The 23,257-nt window shown below is 38.9% G+C and overlaps 1 long non-coding RNA gene across 2 annotated transcripts in view; it reads left to right on the top strand.

The window, feature by feature from the left end:
• LOC113607185 (uncharacterized) overlaps window positions 1-20,695 on the top strand; it is a 28,849-nt gene extending 8,154 nt beyond the window's left edge. For both annotated transcript variants that reach the window (XR_003427829.1, XR_003427830.1), the window contains 2 exons: window positions 232-372; window positions 20,368-20,695. This is a non-coding gene — a long non-coding RNA (uncharacterized LOC113607185). The remainder of the gene's footprint in view (window positions 1-231; window positions 373-20,367) is intronic.
• Window positions 20,696-23,257: the final 2,562 nt, after the last annotated feature.

Raw genomic sequence — 23,257 nt, 5'->3', positions numbered from 1 at the left:
GTTAATGAATTATAAGAGTTTTCTGTATTGTCATATTTGCAGTTTGAAATGTACAGAGGTGGGAAGAATCTTTATTACTTGGGAGAGTAAGTTTAAAATGTGTTAAACTGGTTCCTCTTTCTGTGGCCCATGTGGAGACTGTCCCTAAGCAATAGAATGTCACTTATTGACTCCAAACCAGAGGATGTCTGTCCTGAAGGGCAGATGCTTTCAAACAACTTTGCATTCCAGGAGTGATCATCATCTGGAGGCACTCCCACTGGCAGGACCACTGTCTCCCCACTTCGAAGTAGGAAACACAGGATCTAGAGAGCCTTCTGATGTCAGTACCTGAGCTCCCCAATCTCCACCTGCTGGGCTGTTATCAGAAAGGTAAAAATATGTTATGTTGTGTTTGTGCTATAAACCTCCACAACCCCCACTGAAGAACTGGGACTCAGGGGTGGTTGGAGTGCTCCCTGCTATGAGTCTGGAACAGAGGCTCCCTTCAGATCTTGCTGCTGTTGTACCCACCCTACCTCCTTGGCTTCTTGAGACCCCCCAGGAGGTTATCTCTCCTCAGGGTGAGGGGACTGATATGGAATATAAGAGCCTGGCCTGCTGGCCTCCAGGTGGGGCACCTCTGCACGTGATTTAGACTCAGAACCCTCAGGGATCAGGCCTGAGACCACACCCTTCCTGGGCTCTCACCCCGTCCCTTTCCAGACCCTGTTTGCTCCCTTCATTAGGTGTTTTCAAAGAGCACTTTGTCCCAGGGCCTGTTTCTAGAGAACCTGACCTGAGACAAAACTATTCCCTTTCAGTGCCAGGGCAGACAAGAGCAGATGGCAGGGTTCAGCTGAGAGGAATGTTCCGTTGGGAGGAATCCCTAAAATACCCCAGGAGAGAAGGAACTCACCGATGACTGCACAGTTTCCAGAGTCATATCTGGCCAATGAGATTCAACCCCACTGGAACCCAAGTGAGCAGTGGCACCCAGATCTGTACTCCCACATTCTGCCTCTGGCTCTTCCCAAAGGAATAGCACAATCAGGCAGGTAAAAAAGACGGGGAATCAGAATTCTAGATGTGCCTCTGTTCTCTTGCACACCTAAGAAGCTCAAAATGGCATAAAAATCAAGTAGACAAACCAGCTAAAAAGATATACTTTTTATCCAGTAGACATTTAAGGCACAGAAGATGATAATATGCACACTGACAATGTATTTTCTTCTTCTTGAACTGATAATCAGTGTACACTCTAAAATATGAGTTGAGAGGGGAGGGATAACCTGAATTTCCTAACTCATTCTATTTGTACAGGTGTACATAAGCTGGTCCCTAAAGCTGTGGACAGAAGCAGAATTATGTAGGGCGTAGAGCATGGGTTTGGTCAAGGGCCCCTGTGAAATGCCCTGACAGCATCCTGCACTTCTCTTTCTCAGCCCCATATACCTCTATAAACATCTAATTAACTATTTGAAATACTTTGTCTATCTTCCCTGATTGAGCATAAACTCCATGTTGGCAAGAAATATGTCTTCTGCTTTTTTTAAATCTGTTTTACCCCCACACCCCAAATGATATGATTCATTATCAGCACAGCTTTTAATTAAGACCTCCCATCATTAGAGTCTGAAAACCAAGCTGTACTGTCAACAGGCTGTGTGATCTTGAGTGAGTTACTCAACCCCTCTGAGCCTCAGTTTCCTAATAAGTAAAATGTGGATTATAATAGTGCCTATTTTAGTGAAAATTAAATGAAATGGAGTCTGTGGGGCCCTTAGCACAGTGCCTGGTACATCATAAGCACTCAATAAATGGTTATTATTATTTTAATTATTATAATATTACTGCATCTAGGTTCTGTTATTCACAGTACAAAGAGCTCCTGTATATAACCATAGAGTCACAGGTATATGTGAATTCTTCTTCACGCCCCTCCATAACCTCTTCCTTCCCTTTCAATAATGCTTTTACTACATCACACCACAATCTTCCCCACTTAATTTGGATGATTAATTTTTCTTTCCAAATACAACACTTATTTCTTCAGTGCACTCAGCTCCAAGTAACAAGATTTGTGGAGGTCATCTGAGTGGGCAGCTCTCAGTGCAATATATAAGAGCACATTAGGGACCCAGTGGCCCCGAGGCCACCGTGGTTGTGATTTACAAGGTGCAGTGTGGAAGGCAGGGACTGTGGATCCGAGCCCAGACACTCCCCCAAGGGAATGGTAAACAACAGCAAAGCTTGGAGCAGAGTGTGGATCTCTGCTCCTGACCCCTCAGCCCAGATCACGCCTCTAGGCAGTGTCCCCTCCCCGCTCCTGACCATGCTCCTCCTTCATCTCCCAACCAGCCTCCGCAGCTCTGCCCAGTGCTAAGAGGAGACTGTGTAATGGGATTGGCAGATTCAGAAGCTCCCTGCTCACCTGTGAACACATTAATGCCAGCAGCCTCAGAGTGAGCACGTTCCTCTTTCGATCCTGCTCACCGAGCCCAGTTGCAGTATTTTGGGTTGTGAGCTTGCTACACTGCAGGCTCCATTGTCCTTTTCATTATTGGTGAAGATTTCCTGAGAAGATTTATTAAATATTAGCTAGAGGTCTGCTATCAATTTGGTGTCACAAGAATACAAACAAAGCAGAGAAATATCTAGGCTGATCTGATTATTAGTGGTCTGAAAATATACCATAAATAAGTATATTTACCTAGCATACACGGGGCGAATTATATAGCCATTAATTTTACATTATTCAGGATAACCTTTCTGAGGCAGAGCTTGTTCTTTATCAAGTCTCTGATTGGGAATGTGCCATACAATGGCTGCAAAAGATTACGGGGGATGAATATTTAAACTATTTAACAGAGCATGGACCTTATTTCTTAGGTTATGGTGTTTTTCAGTGAAGTTTTTGAGAATATCAAGGCTCTTGGAATTTAAGTCTTCTGAAATACAAGGTAGTATATGATATGTCAATCCCTAGATAACTTTTCATTCAGTGCCTCGTATTTAGAAAACTCTTCCATAAATCAGCTACTTTTTCCTTCACATGACTTGAAGGACTAAATAGAAACATGAAGGAAGCCAGAACAATACCCACCACATATATGGAGGTTTGATGAAAAAATTCAAAACTGAGGTACTATTCTCATTTATACATGGAGCAAGCACGAGTAAAGAACTCTTGATGGTCTTAAATAGAGCATAGAGATTTAACTAATCTCAACCATTTGTACAGTGCTAAATTGTATGATTTTGTCCTAATTATTCCTAAAGTACTGCACAGTGGCCTTTTCCAAAAGGGGTATCTGCAAAACACTAGTCCAAAATATACCTTTGCTCCCTCTTCCCCTAAATGCTTCAGACTAAAGGCACTCTTTAGTCAAATAAGCTTTGGGTATGCTGTATTTTATATGCTGTACTCACATATCCATAATTCATATCATAAATTAAAGACTATAAAGTCCTTTAGTGAAGAGACCTGTTTAATTTTGGATTCCTTGTCAAATTTATTTGACAAGGAAACTTTTACTGAGTTACACTTATAATGCACTTACGAAACCAACTTTAGAGAAAGCACTTTTAGGGCATATGCTCGTCATTTACTTAAACGTGAAATAATTCTCAGCATTCTTGGGAAACACTTGAAGAATCACTAAACTAAGTAAGATCAACAAGTGAGTACTTTTTCTTTGACAAACGAATTAAAAAATGAAGGTCCTTTTTTTACTATTCAGTCTCGTGATGAAGGTAAAGTGTTCATATCCATATTGTCTGCACAGACTACAGAAAACATCTGCTGGGCTTGGTGGTAGTCACTTCTAGCCTCATGCTTCCTTTCCCAAGTGATGTGTGGTCCAGGATATGATTCTCAGAGTTGGCTATGGTTACCATTGCTACTCCTGAACAGGCCCTACAAGACTGGTGGACCAGGCAATGTACCTGGTACTGATCCATGGCTCCACAGCCAGCCCCATAGACCACAAATGTCTTAGATGGTTCGTCCCCTCCAGTGTTATAATTGGATCCATTGCTCATCTGTCATGCCCAAAGTAGAAACAGACGACAGACCATCTGTTCCACCTCTCCAAGTTCTTCCTCAGCATGAGGCACAATCTCTGCTGTTCATTGTTACCATGGTAAGGTGCACCCATGGTAACAATGAACTGTGTGGCCTCAGAGCTGCCCACTTAGCTGCCTAAGTGACACTCTGACTCAGCTTCAACTCCTTCATTAGTTAGAGGGGCTGTTCCTACCCAGATCTGGGAGTAAAGACCTAATGCAAACACTTTCCACTGTCTGGAGGCTCTTTCCTTGGTCTCATTTAATGCATTTTATGGTCCATGTGTCCTTGAAAATGGCTCGATTTGTTTTGCTCAAGTGTGAAGAATAATTAAGATCATTCTAAGTCAAATGAAGTGTTGAAACACATTGTCAGAGGACCTCAGCACTGTAAATGTCTTGTTACCTCTGACACGTTGTAATGGGGTGTGTAGCTGCTCTGTTCATTTCCACTGAAATGCCCTTTTCCTTCCACACCACCTCTCCCTCCCTGTGTGTCAGGAACTCCCCGCCCCCCGCCACAAAACACATACACATCTGTGATCCAGGTGTCATAAAAATGCATCAGGTTGATGAGAAAGAGACTGGTGCTTTGATGGTGCTCAGCAAAGCCATGAAGCATTTTCTGTGACTCATCCATGAGCAAAGGTGAGGGGCAGCAGCTGTTGAGAGAAGACTCACCTCCAAAGCAGCAAGACAAATAGCAAATGTGTCTCCTCCACCCAGGTAGTGTGCATCCTCCTTCACATGATGACAGGTGGCCTGTTGATCTGGCTGAGATATCTTCCCCTTCCTCCTCTCTAAGAGTATCTGTGTGGTCCTAAACAACGAAGGTGACCCTCTCCACACAGCTGAAACCAATTGATTCTGATTTGAAAATAGCTCTCCTAAAATATATATGAGCTAAGAGTTAATGAGCACTCCCTACTTGTCAGGAACTGTGCTAATGCCTTACATACACTGTCTAAGTTTGTCTTAACAATGACGCCTTCAGAAGGTTACTATTGTCTCATTTTATATTTGAGAAACTTGAAGCTTAAAAAGAGACTTTAATGTATCCCAAATCATACAGCTTTTGACTGGTAAAACTGAAACTCAAATCTATATCTCTGTGACCCCATGGGCCAAGTTCATAACCTCTATCCTGCCTGATCCTATACTGTCTGTCCCCATAGTCTATGTATTTCCCGATACCCCATTGGTCAGTTTATATATACATGGATTGTGTGTTCTATATGTCAAAATATTTCCCTGACTTATTTCCCGCACTTCTGTGGCTTCCCCACCCTCAGGGACAGATCTTTTTCCAGGCCTCAGCACTTCCTGTCTGCCCCAACCTGCTCTTGTCAACCAGACCACATCTAGTCAAACCCCAAGGTTTGACACCTCCATTTACCAAAAAGACATGCTTGAGATTTAAAAAAGTACAGTGCATAAGAAATTACACACAGAATACTGTGGGCCACTGCCCATAAGAATGACTAGTAATGCTTACTTTTGTGTAGCACTTTAGAGAGGCAAAGCAATTTAACATAATACCTCATTTAATTTGAATGAATAATTCAAGGTTCAAATAGCAAAATGATTCTCTGCAAGAGAACAGTCCATTTACAAACTGGCACTTGAGACATTCTCCAATCAAGGAGGTAAATATTTGCACCAACAATAAAGTACATTAAAAATATATTTAAAAGTAATGAGTAGGCTTTTTCTTTTTTTAATTCAGTTTATTTTTATTCATTGACTGATTACATAGAGACATACAAATTCAAATATGCAGTAAGAACAATTGGCAAATTCATTAAACCTGATGATGTTTCTACTTCTCTTTCCCAAAAGTAACCAATTTTGAGAAAATAGCAACCTTGATTACTGCCAGTTGTTAGCTGCAAATACATTTGCACTTTCTCAAACATGGCATGTTTGCATCTCGCAAGTCTTCTGTTTTATAACCTGTAGCAAATCTCCATTAACTTTTTCTGAACAGAATAATTAGAAAAGGCAGTGATTTAGCAAATAAACAAATAGTTACCTTTGGTTAAAAGTACTCTTTTAGACCCAGTTTGGAGATGTGCTGTTATTCTTTCCCATAGTGGACATTAACATCCAAATAACCTTCAGCTACATCATCGGTAAACTATTTATTCGGATGTTTATCTGTGTCAACATTAATGTGCATCCAAATGTCCTCTGTTAAATCCCAGAGCAGCCTGTCTTGGCCTCTTATAAGTAGTGTCAGGTTGGCAGTCAATCGGTTGCCTCCACTCCCAGCATCTCTTAGCATCCTTTCTGTTTTACTTGGCTGGTTTCAAAGGATTCATCTGTGGAATTATTTCTAATGCCTCTTCTTACCACCTGGAAGCTTTGTTGGGAGTCCCTAAGACCACCCTCAAATTCAATGATTGCACTCCCTGAAATTTTTCTTTGATCAATGCAATGTGAGGGGAAGTGACATGTGCCACTTCCGATAGATGTTTCAAGAGCTACTATGTTATTTGCTGTGCATTATACCCTCTGCTGTGGTGGTCATAGAAGCATCTTTTAAAATGTAGAACCCATCATCCCAGTACACTGATGAGCAGAGTTTCCTCCCAAGCCATGTTGGATATATGGCCCAAACACAAAATAAACCTTTGTTGTTATAAATGACTAAGATTTGGGGCTGTTTGTTGCTACAACATAACATAAAATTTAACCTATCCTCATTGATATATCTCTTCACCCATAATGGTCAAACAACCATCTTAATTCAACCTTGTTATCCATTCTCACCCCAACCCTCTGAAACCCAGCAGGATCCTGCCAAAAATTTTAAAAGTTTATAGTTGGTTTTTATCCCCACTAAATAGTTTTGAGTCCTCTGTACTAACGGGCTAAAGTCCTCAAGAGCTGCCTCATGTATCAATCTACCAAACTCCCATTCTCACATTCTTTTCAGATTTACTGGTGTCCCATTCCTCACCCCAAAACAGTGATTCTTAGGATGCAAGAGCCTTGACTTGTACCCTATCCAGTTGGCCCTCATTGCTGCCAGTCCTATTGTTTGAATTTCCTAGGTTGCCACAAAAAAGCACCATAGACTAGGCAGCTTAAATAACAGCAATCTATTGTCTCAGTTCTGGAAGTCTGAAGTCCAATATCAAGGTGTTGGCAGAATTCCTTCTAAAAGTTCCTTCTAAAGACTGTGAGGGAGAATTTGCTCTCTTAGCTTCTGGTGAGTTGCTGGTAATCTTTAGATTCCTTGGCTTGAGGAAGTATCACTTCATTTCTGCCTACACGTTCACATCACGTTCTCCCAGTATGCTTGTCTTTGGGTCCAAATTTCCCCCTTTTATAAGGACACCAGTCATATTGGATACTCTGCTCCAGTATGACTCATCCTCACTGATTCCATATTCAGTAACCTTATTTACATAGTCATATTCTGAGGTAAGGGGGGTTAGGACTTCAACATATGAATTTGGGGGGATACTATTCAACCCATACTACTGATTCTTTCCTAGATCCATTGGGAACACATTTTCCTGAAAGACCCATCTCCGTATCTGATAATCCTGTCATTGCAACCCTCCACTTCCAAAGTCATACCTTTAGCCTGTTCCCAGGTTTATATTCCTCCTTGGATCTTATACCTTGTTGAAACTAGATTATTTTAGAATTTAAAACAAAGTAAAATGCTTTTTATCATAGAATTGATTTGTTTACTCAACAAACATTTATTTTAGTGCCTACTTTTATCCATTGGGAGTTGAATGCATTCCCTGTTCCCTAGGATTTCACAATTTAAATAGGGAGCAAACCCATTTATATACAATTAAGAGAAAGAATCTTTCCACAGTTAATATTATGTAACCCTCAACAACCCCTGGAGAAGGTCATTATTTTCACTATTTTATTTTATTTATTTATTTTTAAATATTTATTTGGCTGTGCTGGGTCTTAGTTGTGGGATCTTTTTTGACATGGGAGGGATCTTTGTTGCAGTATGTGGAATCTTTAGTTGTGGCATGTGGGATCTAGTTTCCTGACCAGGAGTCAAACACAGGCCCCATGCACTGGAAGTGTGTGGTTTTAACCACTGGTCTACCAGGGATGTTCCTATTTTCACTATTTTTTAAATGTGGAAAGGGAGGTCCCAGTAAAAAGTTCTCAGATGTCATTATGATCCAAAGAATCAGAAGGCACAAAAGAAAGAGTTGGAAAGCTGGACCTTACACCAGATGGGGAAAATGGAGGAAAAAACCTTAGTACCAAAACTATTTTCAGAAATGCAATCCCCAGTTATAGCACTGTTTTTATTGAAAAAAAGAATCCACCTTAAGACACTGGTGATATTATGATAATTTCCAGAAACACAGCATGGTCTGTACTTGCAATCATTTTTTCTACATATTCTGCTAATGCCACTGAAAGAAAAATCTCCCCATAAAATCTCTTATTTTTTATGATAGAAGTAAATCTACTGGACAATTTTTACTTTGTATGGTGTTATGAACTGAAATATGTCCCTGCTCCCAAATTTACATTTTGAAGTTCTAACCTCCAATATCTCAGAATGTCACTATATTTGGAGGCAGGGTCTTGACAGAGGTAATTAAGTGAAAATTAGGTTATTAGGGTGGGACTTAATCCAATATGCCTGGTCTCCTTATAAAAAGAGGGAATCTGGACACAGAGACACAGAGAGATAAGGTGATATGAAGACACAGAGAGAAGATGGCCACCTACAAACCAAGGAGAGGGACCTGTAACAGATCCTTTCCTCATGGTTATCAGAAGAAACCAATCCTGGTGACACCTTGAGAGCAGACTTCCAGCCTCCAGAACTGTAAGGAAATAAATTTGTTTAAGCCAGCCATTCTATACTACTATGTTATAGCAGCCCTAGCAAGCAAATTCATGTGGTTAATTACTTTTAATTAAAAAAAAATAGTAATAGATCAGGATTTAAAGGCAATGCAACCCCCTTCTTCTTTTTTCATTTTAAGAAAATTTCCACTAGTAAGGTCACTAGTTTGTATATCTACACTATAGCAAAAATATTATAGACGTGTCATATTGTGATTTATAATAAATGTATATTTTGTCTTCTTCCAGTTCTTGGAACCCTTGGAATTTCCTAAGTGATGAGAGCCAAAAAGTGTCTTTTTTTATGTTAATGAAGTGATTTTTGGAAAACCCCTAGGTTACCTAAGGATGGGGGTTGGTTGCCACGGGAACCAACCCCCTGACTAGAGGGTTGGCATTTTCAACCCCACTCCCAACTTCTGGGGAGCAGAGAGGAGCTGGAGATTCAGTTCAAGCACCAATGGCCAATGATTTAATCAATCATGCCTATGGAATTCAGCCTCTATAAAAACCCAAAAAGATTGGGCTGCGAGACCTTCCAGGTTGGTGAACCACAACGCATCAACGTGCTGCCATGCTGGCCCCCAAATTCTGCAACTCCATGCCACAGGGTCAGAAATTCCTGTGTTCAGGACCTCACCATATGTATCTCTTCACCTGGTTTATATCCTTTAATATCCTTTGTAATAAACTGATAATCTGGCAAGTAAACTGGTGTCCTGAGTTTAGTGAGTCACTCTAGAAAATTAATCAAACCCAAAGAGGGGTTCTTGGGAATTTCTGATTTATAGCCAGTCAGTCAGAAGCACAGGTAACAACCTGGACTTTCAATTGACATCTGAAGTAGGGGGTAGGAGGTAGCAGTCCCATGAGACTGAGCCCTTAACCTGTGGGATCTGATGTGAACTCTAGGTAGATAGCTTCAGAACTGAGTTGAATTGTAGGACACCCAGGTGGTGTTGAAGAATTGTTTGGTGTGGAGAAAGAGCCCACACATAGAAGCTGGTGTTAGATAGGTTTAAATGTTGTTGATACATTTGACACACACCCCAAGGATAGTAGAATGATTCCTAAAGAGTTAATTTGTTGCTTATTAGTAGGAAGAAGGTTAATTTGTGCTACAGCACAATAGCAATAGGAAGACAAGTTGACAGGGAGAACAAAAAAAAATAGGTGAGAGAATACAAAAAAAGAAAGAAATCTGAGGAGCTATGAGGAAAGGAAGAAATTACCTAGAAGGCAAAGAAACTTAAAAGGCCAGGAACACAAGATGGAGTCCATTATTCCAATAAAGGGCCTTAGCCTCTCCATGACATGAGCTAAAATAATCTTAGAGACTGGAAATACTCTGACATCCAGTTTGTCTTCCAATCTTGTGGAATTTTAATTAAAACCATTATGGGGGTGATTGTTAATCTTAGTTTAGGTGATGTTTACATGCTAGCAACACAAAACCACAAGAACACAAAGTCGGTTATCATAGAATTGTGGTTAAAGATATACAGTTGACAGATAATCTGGGTTTGAATCCTAACTCCATAGCTTCCTAACTATGTGGCCTTGACCACATCGTTTAACCTCCTTCCCTATGGCTCAGTTTCCTCATCTGAAAAATAGAGTAATAATATTACCTCATTCCTAGGGTTAAGATCAAATGAGATAGCAAAATGTAAAGTCCTGAGAACATTGCCTGGAATATAGTGAGAACTGTATAAATGTTCTTTGTGTTGTTGCTGTTTTTTGTTTTTTTTTTTTTTGTTTTTAACTTAATTTTTTTTAACGTCTTTATTGGAGTATAATTGCTTTACAATGTTGTGTTAGTTTCTGCTGTATAACAAAGTGAATCAGCTATATGTATACATATATCTCCATATCCCCTCCCTCTTGCATCTCCCTCCCACCCTCCCTATCCCACCCCTCTAGGTGGTCACAAAGCACCAAGCTGATCTCCCTATATGATGCAGCTGCTTCCCACTAGCTATTTTACATTTGGTAGTGTATATATGTCAATGCTACTCTGTCACTTCATCCCTGCTTACCCTTCTCCCTCCCCATGTCCTCAGGTCCATTCTCTACGTCTGTGTCTTTTTTCCTGTTCTTCCCCTAGGTTCATCAGAACCTTTCTTTTTTTTTTTTTTTTTTTTTAGATTCCATATATGTGTGTTAGCATAGGTTAATTGTTTTTTTCTTTCTGGCTTACTTCACTCTGTATGACAGACTCTAGGTCCATCTACAAATAACTCAATTTCGTTTCTTTTTATGGCTGAATAATATTCCATTGTATAAATGTACCACATCTTCTTTATCCATTCATCTTTTGATGGATATCTACATTGCTTCTATGTCTTGGCTATTGTAAATAGTGCTGCTATGAACACTGGGGTGCATGTATATTTTTGAGTTACAGTTTTCTCTGGATATATGCCCAGGAGTGCAATTGATGGATCATATGGTAGCTCTATTTTTAGTTTTTTTAAGGAACCTCCATACTGTTCTCCATAGTGGCCATACCAATTTACATTCCCACCAACAGTGCAGGAAGGCTCCCTTTTCTCCACACCAGAAATGCAGATTAAAACTACAGTGAGGTATCACCTCACACCAGTCACAATGGCCTTCATCAAAAAATTATACAAACAATAAATGCTTCCTTTCTTTCTAATAGGTAGGGAAATATATCTTCTTCTCCTGTCCTGTGGGGATGGTTTTTGTGTGTGATGCCCCAGTGTGGTTATTTGGTCACCCAAGGTCAGGGTTCTTTCAGTTCTCTCTACCCCAGGATGCCTGGATATTCCCTAGAAGGGTGAATACAAAGTAAGTTCAAGAACAGCTCACATTGCTCCTAGAAACATGGCCACCCTTCCTCTCACTGTGATTGCTGACTACGGTCCTCCTGCCTGACTCCCTCACAAATGGGGATTTCCCATTCTGAGGTGCTTTGTTTCTTCCTGAAGTTGGATTCTTTTTCATAATTCCCCAAATCCATTAAACTTGTGTATATGTGCCTAAGCCTTTATTAATGTCAGGGCTTGAGTTGTTTTTACCAGTGAGGTTCCCGTGTTCCAGCCAAATTGGATTTCAAGGATGTGCATCAGTGGAGTGTCTCCAACAGCACGTGTGGACATAACTGACCTCAGCTGTGACCTACCTGGATACCTGCAACCTTATTGAGTACTTTCACATCTAGAGCATTGCTAAAAAGGAGTGTACAATTCTGTGTCTGATATGGGATCAAAACCTAGTTTTGCACTGGGTCTCTGCTTATTCCTATTCCACTGTATCAATGAAAAAAGGAATCTCTGATGCTATGGGCTCCTTTATCTCTGAACTACCTCTCCCTGCATTATGTTCTGGGGTAAGGAATCCTGGAAGAATCATCATAACTTCCATCTTTCGAAGCTCCGGCTGGTTTACTGTCTTGAATTAGACTGTTTTTTTTGTTTGTTTGTTTTTTGCTTTGTTAACTTTCTCTCCAAGGACCACAGGAGACAGGCACTGGGAAAGACAGCACTGGAAACTTCTTGGGGGCATCACAGCACCCAGTCATGCTTTGTTTTCTTTTTTTTAATTCAAGCATTCTTTTCTCTGATTCTGATTCACATGGGTGCTCTATTTGTTATTTTAAGCTACAAATATAAGCTCTTCCAGAATAAAGATACTTACTATATGTGACTCACAAATAAATGAATAACTCTGACACCCATTAGCAGAAGCTTTGGGGTCAATAAACATAGAGGCCTTGCTTCCTAGCTCCAGAGTTGACTATAATATTCTGTGAGAAGAATTGCAGCATATACTTTCACTTATAATTATGTGAAATTTAGTGTTCACCAATTCTTTTGTGTTCCAAAATTCCCTGTGGTCTAACTTGAGGCAGTTTATCTGAGTCAGCAACATCTTATAAATAAGCTAAAACTCTGTATTAACTAAGTGAGAATCACAGTCATAAGAGTAGAGTTGGAAAGGACATTTAGGGGTTGTTTTTATGGTAGCTTTAATGATTATACAATTCATTTTTAGAGACTGACCTCCTTGGTGGCGTTACCATCACCTTCTTTCTTGTAATTCAGAAGCTAATTCTTAGCATTTCCCGAAGTCACATTAATTTTTATTTTGGTCCCATCTTTATTGCAAAAGTCCTCTTATATCACAAATGGATCAGACCACCCCTTGGTTCAAAATCCAACCTCCATGTCCATCCTGTGTCTATTGATTTCCAGTGATCTCAAGCTAATTTTGTCCTCTCATAGCAGTGTTTCTTGACCTTTCTTTATTAGTGGTGCTCAATCTTAGGGTTTACCTTTCATTTTCCTAGGTTAGAAAGGAAAAGGACCGAATTCTTTGATGTATTGTTTAGGAAAATGCTAGTCACTGTAACAATAAACTCCAAAATTACAGTAACTTACAATAAAATTGTATTTCTCACTCTCCTAAGTCTTATGCAATTCTCTACCACATGGTGATTCAGGACCCACCTTGTGGCTCCTTTTTCCTTTAGGGTCTCAGCACTCTCTTACTCTCTTACTATATCTGGCAAATGGTGAAAGAGAGGCTGGAGAAGGCACATTTACTTCTTAGCTGCCTTGATGCAAAAGCAATATATGTTATTCCTACACACATTCCACCGGTGAGAGCTTTTCATAAGGCCCACCAGGATGCAAGGGGATCTGGGAATGTCATTACTGGCTGGATACCTGTTCCCCAATGATAACTCTACAGTATGGAAGAAGAAGCACAATTTTTTTTATTGTGGTAGAATATACATAACATAAAAGTTATCATTTTAAACAGTTTTACAGTTCAGTGGAATTAATTCCATCCACATTGTGGTATAACCATCACCACCACCCATCTTCAGAACTTGTTTCATCTTCCTAAATTGCTCTGTACCCATCAAACAATAATTTCCCATTTCCTCCCAACCTCAGACCCTGGAAATCATGATTTTACTTTCTGTCTTTATGAATTTGGCTACTCTAGGTACTGCATACAAGTGGAATCATACAAATATTTGTCCTTTTGTGCCTGGCTTATTTCACTTAGCATAATGTTTTCAAGGTTCATACATGTTGTAGCATGTGTCAGAATTTCATTCCTTTTTAAGGCTGAATAACATTCCATTTTGTGTATACACATTTTGTTCATTCATTCATCTGTCAAAGGACGCTTGGGTTGCTTTCACCTTTTGACTATTGTGATTAATGATACTATAAACATGGGTAGACAAATATCTCCTGGAGTCCTTACTTTCAATTTTTTTTGAGTACATAGCCAGAAGTCCTGGATCATATGGTAAATCTATTTTTAATTTTTGAGGAACTATCACACTGTTTTCCATAGTGGCTACATTTTTTTACACTGGGGGAGCACATTATTGATGTGATTAATGTGTAACTTTTTTTCTTTCTCCTAATCTCCTCATATATACAACATCACCATATCTTATTTTTCCTCCATTCATTTCCCTCAGATATTTAATTTGTGAAAATTAGCTACTCATGAATTAGTGGATTATCCAGTCTAACCACATCAAATGTGGGACATGGAGGTTTAGGAGGAGGATCTCAAGTGCTCAGAGGTTGAGAGTTCCTTGGTTGGGGAAAAGATTCTCAACAGAACAGCCTTCAGCTCCACCACTATTATACTAGGGAATGCTGCCCCTAGTTAATTAGCACTGGGTCTCTAGGGAAAAAAATAGTTATTGGTCAACAACTCAGAGACTAAACCATACTTCTTAAACCTCCCCACTTTAAAGTTTTAATTAGTATTGTTTCTCCTGTTTGAATAGTTTTCAAATTCACATCTCATTTTGTTTCTTATTATTTCAGACCAGTCATGCCGATTTAAACAATTAATGAAGAGTAAGAGTTGACACCTATGAGCAATGCCATTTCACAATCCCCGGGAATGTTGGAGTCAGGAAAATAATGGTGCCCTCAGTCACAATCAATACTGGTTTCTCTTTATTCTACCCTGTCCCTTAAGTTCACACTGTCCTGTGGGGGAGTTGAAAGCTCTTTTGTCCACAGGATCAGCCAGAGGCAAGACCACCCTGGTCTTCCAGTTATCAGTTGGAGCAGACTTTTGATTCTGGCGCTGATGCTACTACTCACCATTACCTAAGGAGGTGATCACTTCCCCTCTGGGAATCAGCTTTTTCACTTGCAAGTTGAAAGAGGTAAATTAGACTGGGAATTGAATTAGATTATCTTGCAGGCTTCTCCAAACTCCAAAAAGTCTATGACCCACTGCTTTCCTTGGCAATTTGTGGTTCTGTGTAATGTCTTCCATACCTTTTATCAAAGCTAAGGAGACATTAACCAGCAGGAACACATTTTTCCTCACCCACCGATTTATTTGTGATCAAAATGTTTGAGGATTATTGTGTTCTTACATGGCAATACACAATCAACCACCAGATGCTCAGCATTCAAAATGAAAAAGGCAGCTGAACAATTTGATCTCTTCCATCTGATAAACTCTGATAACTAAGAGGCTGATACAGATCCCTCGACCGTGGCTCAGCCTGGGCTGCCCTCTCACAGGCTGCCTTGGCACCATGCAGGGAGCCATCTCTGAAGTTGTGCAAGCAGTTGGTGAGCTGCTTGCACACCTTTGCAGCAGCATTTGAGGTGTGGAAGTCTGAGTAGTGAGGACAGGAGTGACAGCAGTTTTGTTTACTTAGCTACAAACTGCAGGCACTGAAGCAGGAGCAACAAAAGCTCAAAGAACAAGAACAAGGAGAAACAGATGGTTCCAGAGAGGCCTGTGAGACAGTATCAGATGTTTCCTCTAATGCTTTTAAGTGGAATTATACAAATCAGATTGAAACTGTTTTATAGAACCCCCAAATGACAATATGTTTACAAAGAAGAGGAATGTCATAAAATCATTGCCATCTATATGGAAAAAAGGTATATATTTCTTATGCCACAAAAGTGCAGCTATGTTTCTTGACACTTTTAGCAAGTGTAATTTGTATATGAGTAAACACTATATATTGTTAACCTCATCTTTAGGACTCTGTCCAGGAGTTAGAAAATGGGTGTCCTCTGATGTGATAAACAGCCACATGAAAAATTACCCCATTTTTGTCTTCCTCTCCCTCACTTCTTTCAGGTCCTCTACTCTCCAGGGTGTCCAGCGCTTCATAGGGTGCTTAAGGTCCTCTAACAACAAAAACATTTCCTATAATGATTCACACTAGTATTTTACTGACTTCCTGCTTTCCACCTGCAGGAGCTCTTGCATTTTAAATGAGAATGTTGTTTATAGGAACAATGCCTAAACAATAGAAATAGGTCTCAAATCATAGCATTTCAGGTATAAAGTCACCTGTCTTATTTATGTTTGAGGGCAGAGGAAGCCGACCGTCACATCACTTATACTGACTATTTTAGTAGAATAGGTGACTATTCTACTTAAAATTCAGGCATCTTATACTGTACACATAGCATTATCTTTTCTATTAACTTCATTATTACTATGAGCTGGGTTCAAGACTAAATTAGGCTAATATAAATCTCAGCTGGTGGTTGACTATAGTGCATACTTTGTAGATTCATCCCCTAATGAGTGAGATCTGGTGTGATTTGTCTGGAAATATGACTTTGTGCACTTCTTCCATTAGCCTTCATTTTCCTACTCATCAGATTTGGCAGATAATTTTGCAGTCTGCTTTAATCACTTTAGGGTGAGCTCTCAGCACTGAGCAATGCCTTTATGCCTTAACAGCTGCAGGATTCCATGGCCCACAGAGATACATGTGAGGGAAATCTGACTCGGTTTATTTGAAAAATAACCTTTCTGATATACAAAATTGATGTAACTCTACTCACACCAGGAACCAGAGGCAAAATTAATGACAAATTACCTCTCAGCTTTTATTTCTATTTGCCTATGCCTGAATATTCAGAGACATTTAACAATTGTTTTGAGCTGAATAGATCAGGGGGAGGTTGAGGATGCCCTGTACTTTTCAAGGGGATAAGAAAATCTGGTTTGGAAGAGTAGTGACAGGACTTTTGCCAGATGAATTACCTCTGGGGCTGAGGCTGGGGTGTGAGGTACCAGAAGGGGTAAGATGAAGATGGGGAAGTTAGAATTGCCTTGGGGATTAACTTTCCCTGTGAGCTGTGCCTTCAGCCAACTGGCACCAGCCCTGAGCCATGTGAATAAGAGTCAGATCCTTAGTCACTCTGTGCATCAATTTTCTTTCTTTTTTTTTTCTTTTCTACTATAGTTTATTAGAAGGTATTGAATATAGTTGCCTGTGCTATATAGTAAGACCTTGTTTATTTTATATACAGACTTGTCTTTCTCTGTCTCTGTCTTTTTCTATCTGACTTCCTTCACTTAGTATGATAATCTCTAGGTCCATCCATATTGCTGCAAATGGCATTGTTTCATTCTTTTTTGTGGCTGAATAGTATTCCATTGTATATATATATGCCACATCTTCTGTATCTATTCATTTTGGGTGGACATTTAGGTTGCTTCTGTGTCTTGGCTATTGTAAATAGTGCTGCTGTGAATATTGGGTTTCATGTATCTTTTTGAACTAGACTTTTCTCTGGATGTATACCCAGGGATGGGATTGATGGATCATATGGTAACTGTACTTTTAGTTTTTTAAGGAACCTCCATACTGTTCTCCATAGTGGCTGCACCAATTTACATTCCCACCAACAGTGTGGAGGGTTCCCTTTTCTCCACACCCTCTCCAGCATTTATTATTGGTAGAATTTTTGATGATGGCCATGCTGACTGGTGTGAGGTGATACCTCTCTGTAGTTTTGATTTGCATTTCTCTAATAATTAGCAATGTTGAGCGTCTTTTCATGTGCTTATTGGCCACTTGTATGTCTTCTTTGGAGAAATGCCTATTTAGGTCTTCTGCCTATTTTTTGATTGGGTTGTTTGTTTTTTTTATTATTGAGTTATATGATGTTTGTATATTTTGGAAATTAAGTCCCTGCTGGTTGCATCATTTGCAAATATTTCCTCTCAGTTTTTTAAGTTATCTTTTCATTTTGTTTAGGGTTTCCTTTGCTGTGCAAAAGCTTGTAAGTTTGATTAGGTCCTATGTGTTTATTTTTGCTTTTCTGTCTTTTGCCTTGGGAGACTGACCTAAGAAAACATTGATATATGATTTATGTCATAGAATGTTTTGCCTATATTCTCTTCTAGGAGTTTTATGGGGTCATGTCTTATATTTAAGTCTTTAAGCCATTTTGAATTATTTTTGTGTAGAGTGTGAGGGAGTGTTCTAACTTCATTGATTTACATGTGGCTGTCCAGCTTGCCTAATACCACTTGTTGAAGAGACTGTCTTCTCTCCATTGTATACTCTTGCCTCCTTTGTCAAAGATTAATTGACCATAGGTGTGTGGGTTTATTTCTGGGCTCTCTATTCTGTTTCATTTATCCTCTCCATATGTCAGTTTTTGTGCCAATACCACACGCTTGATTACTGTAGTTTTGTAGTATTGTCTGAAGTATGGGAGTGTTAATGCCTCCAGCTTAGTTCTTTTTCCTCAGGATTGCTTTGGCAATTCTGGTTGTTTTATGGTTCCATATACATTTTAGGCTTATTTGTTCTAGTTCTGTGATAAATGTCATGGGTAATTTGACAGAAATCATATTAAATCTCTAGATTGCTTTGGGTAGTATGGAAAATTTAACAATATTAATTCTTCCAATCTAAGAGCATGGGGCTATCTTTCCATCTCTTCTTAAATCTTCTTCAATTTCCTTTATCAATGTTTTATAGTTCTCAGCATATAAGTCTTTCACCTCCTTGGTCAGGTATATTCCTAAGTATTTTATTCTTTTTGATGTAATAGTAAATGGAATTGTTTCCTTAATTTCTCTTTCTGATAGTTCATTGTTAGTGTATAGAAATGCAACAAATTATTGTATATTAATTTTATATCCTCAAATTTAGTGAATTAATTGATGAGCTCTAATAGTTTTCTGGTGGTGTCTTTAGGATTTTCTACATACAATATCATGTCATTTGCAAACAGTGACAGTTTTACTTCTTCCTTTCCAATTTGTATTCCTTTTGTTTCCTTTTCTTGTCTGATTGCTGTAGCTAGGACTTCCAATACGATGTTGAATGAAAGTGGTGAGAGTGGGAATCCTTGTCTTGTTCCTGATCTAGAGGAAATGCTTTCAGCTTTTCATTATTGAGTATGATGTTAGTTGTGGGTTTGTCATATATGACCTTTATTATGTTGAGTATGTTCCCCCTATTCTCACTTTTTGGAGAGTTTTTATCATGAATGGATGATGAATTTTGTCAAAAGCTTTTTTTGCCTTTATTGAGAAGAACTTATGGTTTTTATTCTTCAGTTTGTTAATGTGGTTTATCATATTGATTGATTTATGGATATTGAAAAATCCTTGCATCCCTGGGATAAATCACACTTGATCATGGTGTATGATCCTTTTTATGCATTACTGGATTCTTTTTGCTGATATTTTATGGGGATTTTTACATCTATACTCATCAGTGATATTGGCCCGTAATTTTCCTTTTTTCATGGTATCACTGCCTGGTTTTGGTGTCAGGGTGATGCTGGCCTTGCAGAATGAGTTCAGGAACATTTTTCCTCTGCAATATTTTGGAAGAATAGGTGTTAACTCTTCTATAAATATTTGGTAGAATTCACCTGTGAAGCCATCTGGTAATGGACTTTTGTTTATTGGGAGTTTTAAAAAAAATATCAATTCAATTTCTTTCCTGGTAATTGGTCTCTTCATATTTGCTATTTCTTCCTGGTTCAATCTTGGGAGGTTGTATATTTCTAGGAATTTGTCCATTTCTTCTAGGTTGTGCATTTTATTGACATATAGTTGTTTGTAGCAGTCTCATGGAATACCTTTTTCCATTCCCTCACTTTCAATCTGTGTGTGTTTTTAGATCTGAATTGAGTCTCTTGTAGGCAGCATATTTGCAGGTCTTGTTTTTGTATCCATTCATATGCCTCAGTTTTCTTATCCTAAAAGGGGACTTTCTCTTAAGATTAATGTTAAAGAGAAAAATAAGGATTCAGAACTCCCCAGAATGTGTCACTTTTGTATGAGGATTATTTTGTGCTAAAGGCAATTGAGACCCTGTGGGTTCAAGAGAAACTGCTGCCCTACCCTTAACTACTTAGGATAATTTAAATTGGTGATTTTTCCCTGAACAGACTTATTACTGGAGATAAGTTTTATCTAAGTGGCCCCATCTATATGGCAGGGCAGACATCTAAGTACCAAATATCTGCTCTTCTTATCATCCTATGAATGACCCTCCTGTCCTTGGAAGCCCCAGGCCCCTATCTCATTCCTTAGCTTGGATAGCTTATATTCCTAATTTTATCTTTCTGTTTCTGAACCTCTCATGTATGTGGTGTTTTGGTATATATGAAATTAAATTTGATTTTCTTCTGTTAATATGTCTTATGTTGATTTAATTCTTAGACCAACCAGGAGAACCTGCAAGGGTAGAGGAAATTCTTCCTGACAGAAGCACTCATTCCATGAGTGTGAAATTTCAGCACACTGGACACCAGAGACAAGGAGTTGTTGACATTATTTCTATCTCTGTCTATAAATCCTCTTCCTTCTTTTCCAGTTTGTGTCCTTTTCAGTCAAATTTATATCCTGAGTTATCTTTAAGCTGGGATTAGCATAACTCACTGTTCTTTGAAATACTCACTAAATAATAGACACTCTGGAGCATCTCTTGATGTTTAATAGATGTCAAATACTGGTAATATGCTGTTATTAAAAATGTTAGTTTCCTGAAGTGACTCAGAGTTGACTTATTTTTCCTTCTGTACAGAGAAATCTATTCTGTACAATGACACCCTAGAATGATGTGGAGTGGTGAATAATTTAATAACTGTAAAAAAGCATTTTGCTCTTCAACAAAGCATATAAAAGTGGAATAACCTTTTAGTTCAAAATAAACTTTATCTTATTATTAATTTTTCCCATTTGTTCTTACACTTTCAAAAGTCAGAAAGAAAAGTGAAATTCTCTTGACCATTGTGTAAAAACCAGAGTTTATTAAAAAAAAATCTGTCCTATCTACCTACCTATATCCAGTTTGCTCCACAGAACAATAGCTGGCTTTACCTAGAGTTGAGCTCTGAATTTTACTCATGGCTATGTTAAGGACATATGATAATCTGTTCTTATCAGGTATTAACATTGGAGTGACACCTGGTGAAAAATTGCTATAATTGGTTATCTGAACTGCTGAAAAGAAAATCACAGTGCCCTAGTGGCATCACTCATGCTAGAAGCCCATGATATCAAACCTAGATTTAATACCTGATCTAACTGCAGTTTCAGCCTCTCACAGAAATTTAATCTTAATCTACCAGTCTGGAATTTTCTGGTCAGGCATCAGTAAGGTAGTCTGTCACAGGGACCCTCTCCATCCCCAAGAGGAAGAAGAGGCATCAGTATGAGAAAACCCTTGCTCTTCCCTCCCTTCACAAAAGATGTCCTGGTCTAAAAAGAATAATTTCTTTTGTTTTTCTAGTAGCTCCCTTGCCCCACCATTTTTCCTATAAAAGCCTTCCATTTTGTACAACTCCTCTGATCACTGTTCTAGTTGCTAGATAGGATGCTGCCCTATTCATGAATAGTTGAATAAAGCAATTAGATTTTCAAATTTACTTGGCTGAATTTTGGTTTTTAATAGAACCAATTGAAGGTATTTCTACAAGGAAGGGTATTATAAGGTTAAACCTGAAGAATACATATGGCTTTATGATTATTGTGGTAGTATGGAATTCTACATTTAGAACATATATAATAGTTAATTGAAAGATTTAAGTTTTGGTTTTTCTCACTCTCTCCAGAAGCAATTTGGAGAACTGAGGAAAGCTCAGAATTCATGTCAGTGAATCTAGATATGAGTCTTGGTATTATGATTTACTCACTGTATAAATGAGAACAGAATAGGTTTTGTCCTCTGTAACTTGAGATAAAATGAGTTTATTCTATCCTTCTTATCTTTCAAGGCTATTGTGATGTTCAAAAAAGATAACATGATATTCTTTGTAAATTGCAAAGGATTTTGCAAATGACAGATTCTATTTATCAATGGTATAAGTGTAAGAAAATAATAGGCTTATGATGGAAATAAAAAAATAAGGAATGAGGGTAAACAAAATGTATTTTTGAGTGGCCACTGTGTAACAGACATTTTAGAATTTTTTAGCACATTTAATTCTCCCTACACTGTAAATGAAATGATAAGCAGTCTCTCAGTTTCCAAATGAGAAAACCAAAGTCAGAGAGTTTATGTAACTTGCTTAAGATGACACAGCTAGTAAGCACTTGAGTTAGTACTTCTTTCATTAAACAATCTGTTTTTCTGGACAGAACATTTTTCCTCTTTCAAACATAGCTCCATGATGGAAAGGCTGATATGCATATTTGTTTACTCATTTGTTTGTTCAATAAATATTTATTCTCCGTTAAAACTAATAAGTCATTGACCTGGTTCCTTCGAGGAAACAAATGAATAAAACACAGTCCTTGTGCATATGGAGTCAAAGTCCACGGTCTCCAGTCAATTCTTGGCTTTCCTTGCTAATGGTAGGATGAAAAATAATTAAAAACACCGGGAAGGGGCTTCCCTGGTGGCGCAGTGGTTGAGAGTCCTCCTGCCGATGCAGGGGACGCGGGTTCGTGCCCCGGTCCAGGAAGATCCCACATGCCGCGGAGCGGCTGGGCCCGTGAGCCATGGCCACTGAGCCTGCGCGTCCGGAGCCTGTGCTCCGCAACGGGAGAGGCCACAACAGTGAGAGGCCCGCGTAGTGCAAAAACAAACAAACAAACAAACAAAAAACCACTGGGAAATAGAAGCTCTGTAAGCGGATTCTTAGAGGAGGATGAAGTTCTTGAATTTGCTTCAGTTTCTAGTCAGTTAAGAGCCAAGCAGAAACCTTTGTTGTTGTCTGGCTGAAAATGGAAAATAAATCGCCATATTCTCTTTGTTTGGTAACTGGAGTATTAAGACTGTAAACAGAGCTGTTGAGAGTGCTGGCTGTGGATTCAGAAAGCTCTGTGTTCAACTCCAAGCTCCACTTACCAATTGTACACTTGGAAATTCACTTCTCTTCTCCAAGCTTCAACTTCATTAAGCATAAAATGTACTTTTAACTGTAAAATAAGAATAAACCCATGCCCCTAAAGTTGTTAAGATGATTAAATGAATGAGTGTGTGTGTGGGGAGGTTTGTGTGTGTGTGTGCATGCACGCCTGTGTCTGCATGGTGTGTAATGTATGTTAAGTACTCAGCATGATGCCTGTTGTTTGGTAAGCAGTCCTCAAATGATAGCAATTATAA

Source organism: Aethalodelphis obliquidens, unplaced genomic scaffold (genome assembly GCF_003676395.1).
Source record: "Aethalodelphis obliquidens isolate GAN/ISIS:26980383/991018 unplaced genomic scaffold, ASM367639v1 scaffold46, whole genome shotgun sequence".
Taxonomy (NCBI): domain Eukaryota; kingdom Metazoa; phylum Chordata; class Mammalia; order Artiodactyla; family Delphinidae; genus Aethalodelphis; species Aethalodelphis obliquidens.
This window is presented reverse-complemented; position numbering and strand designations above follow the sequence as displayed.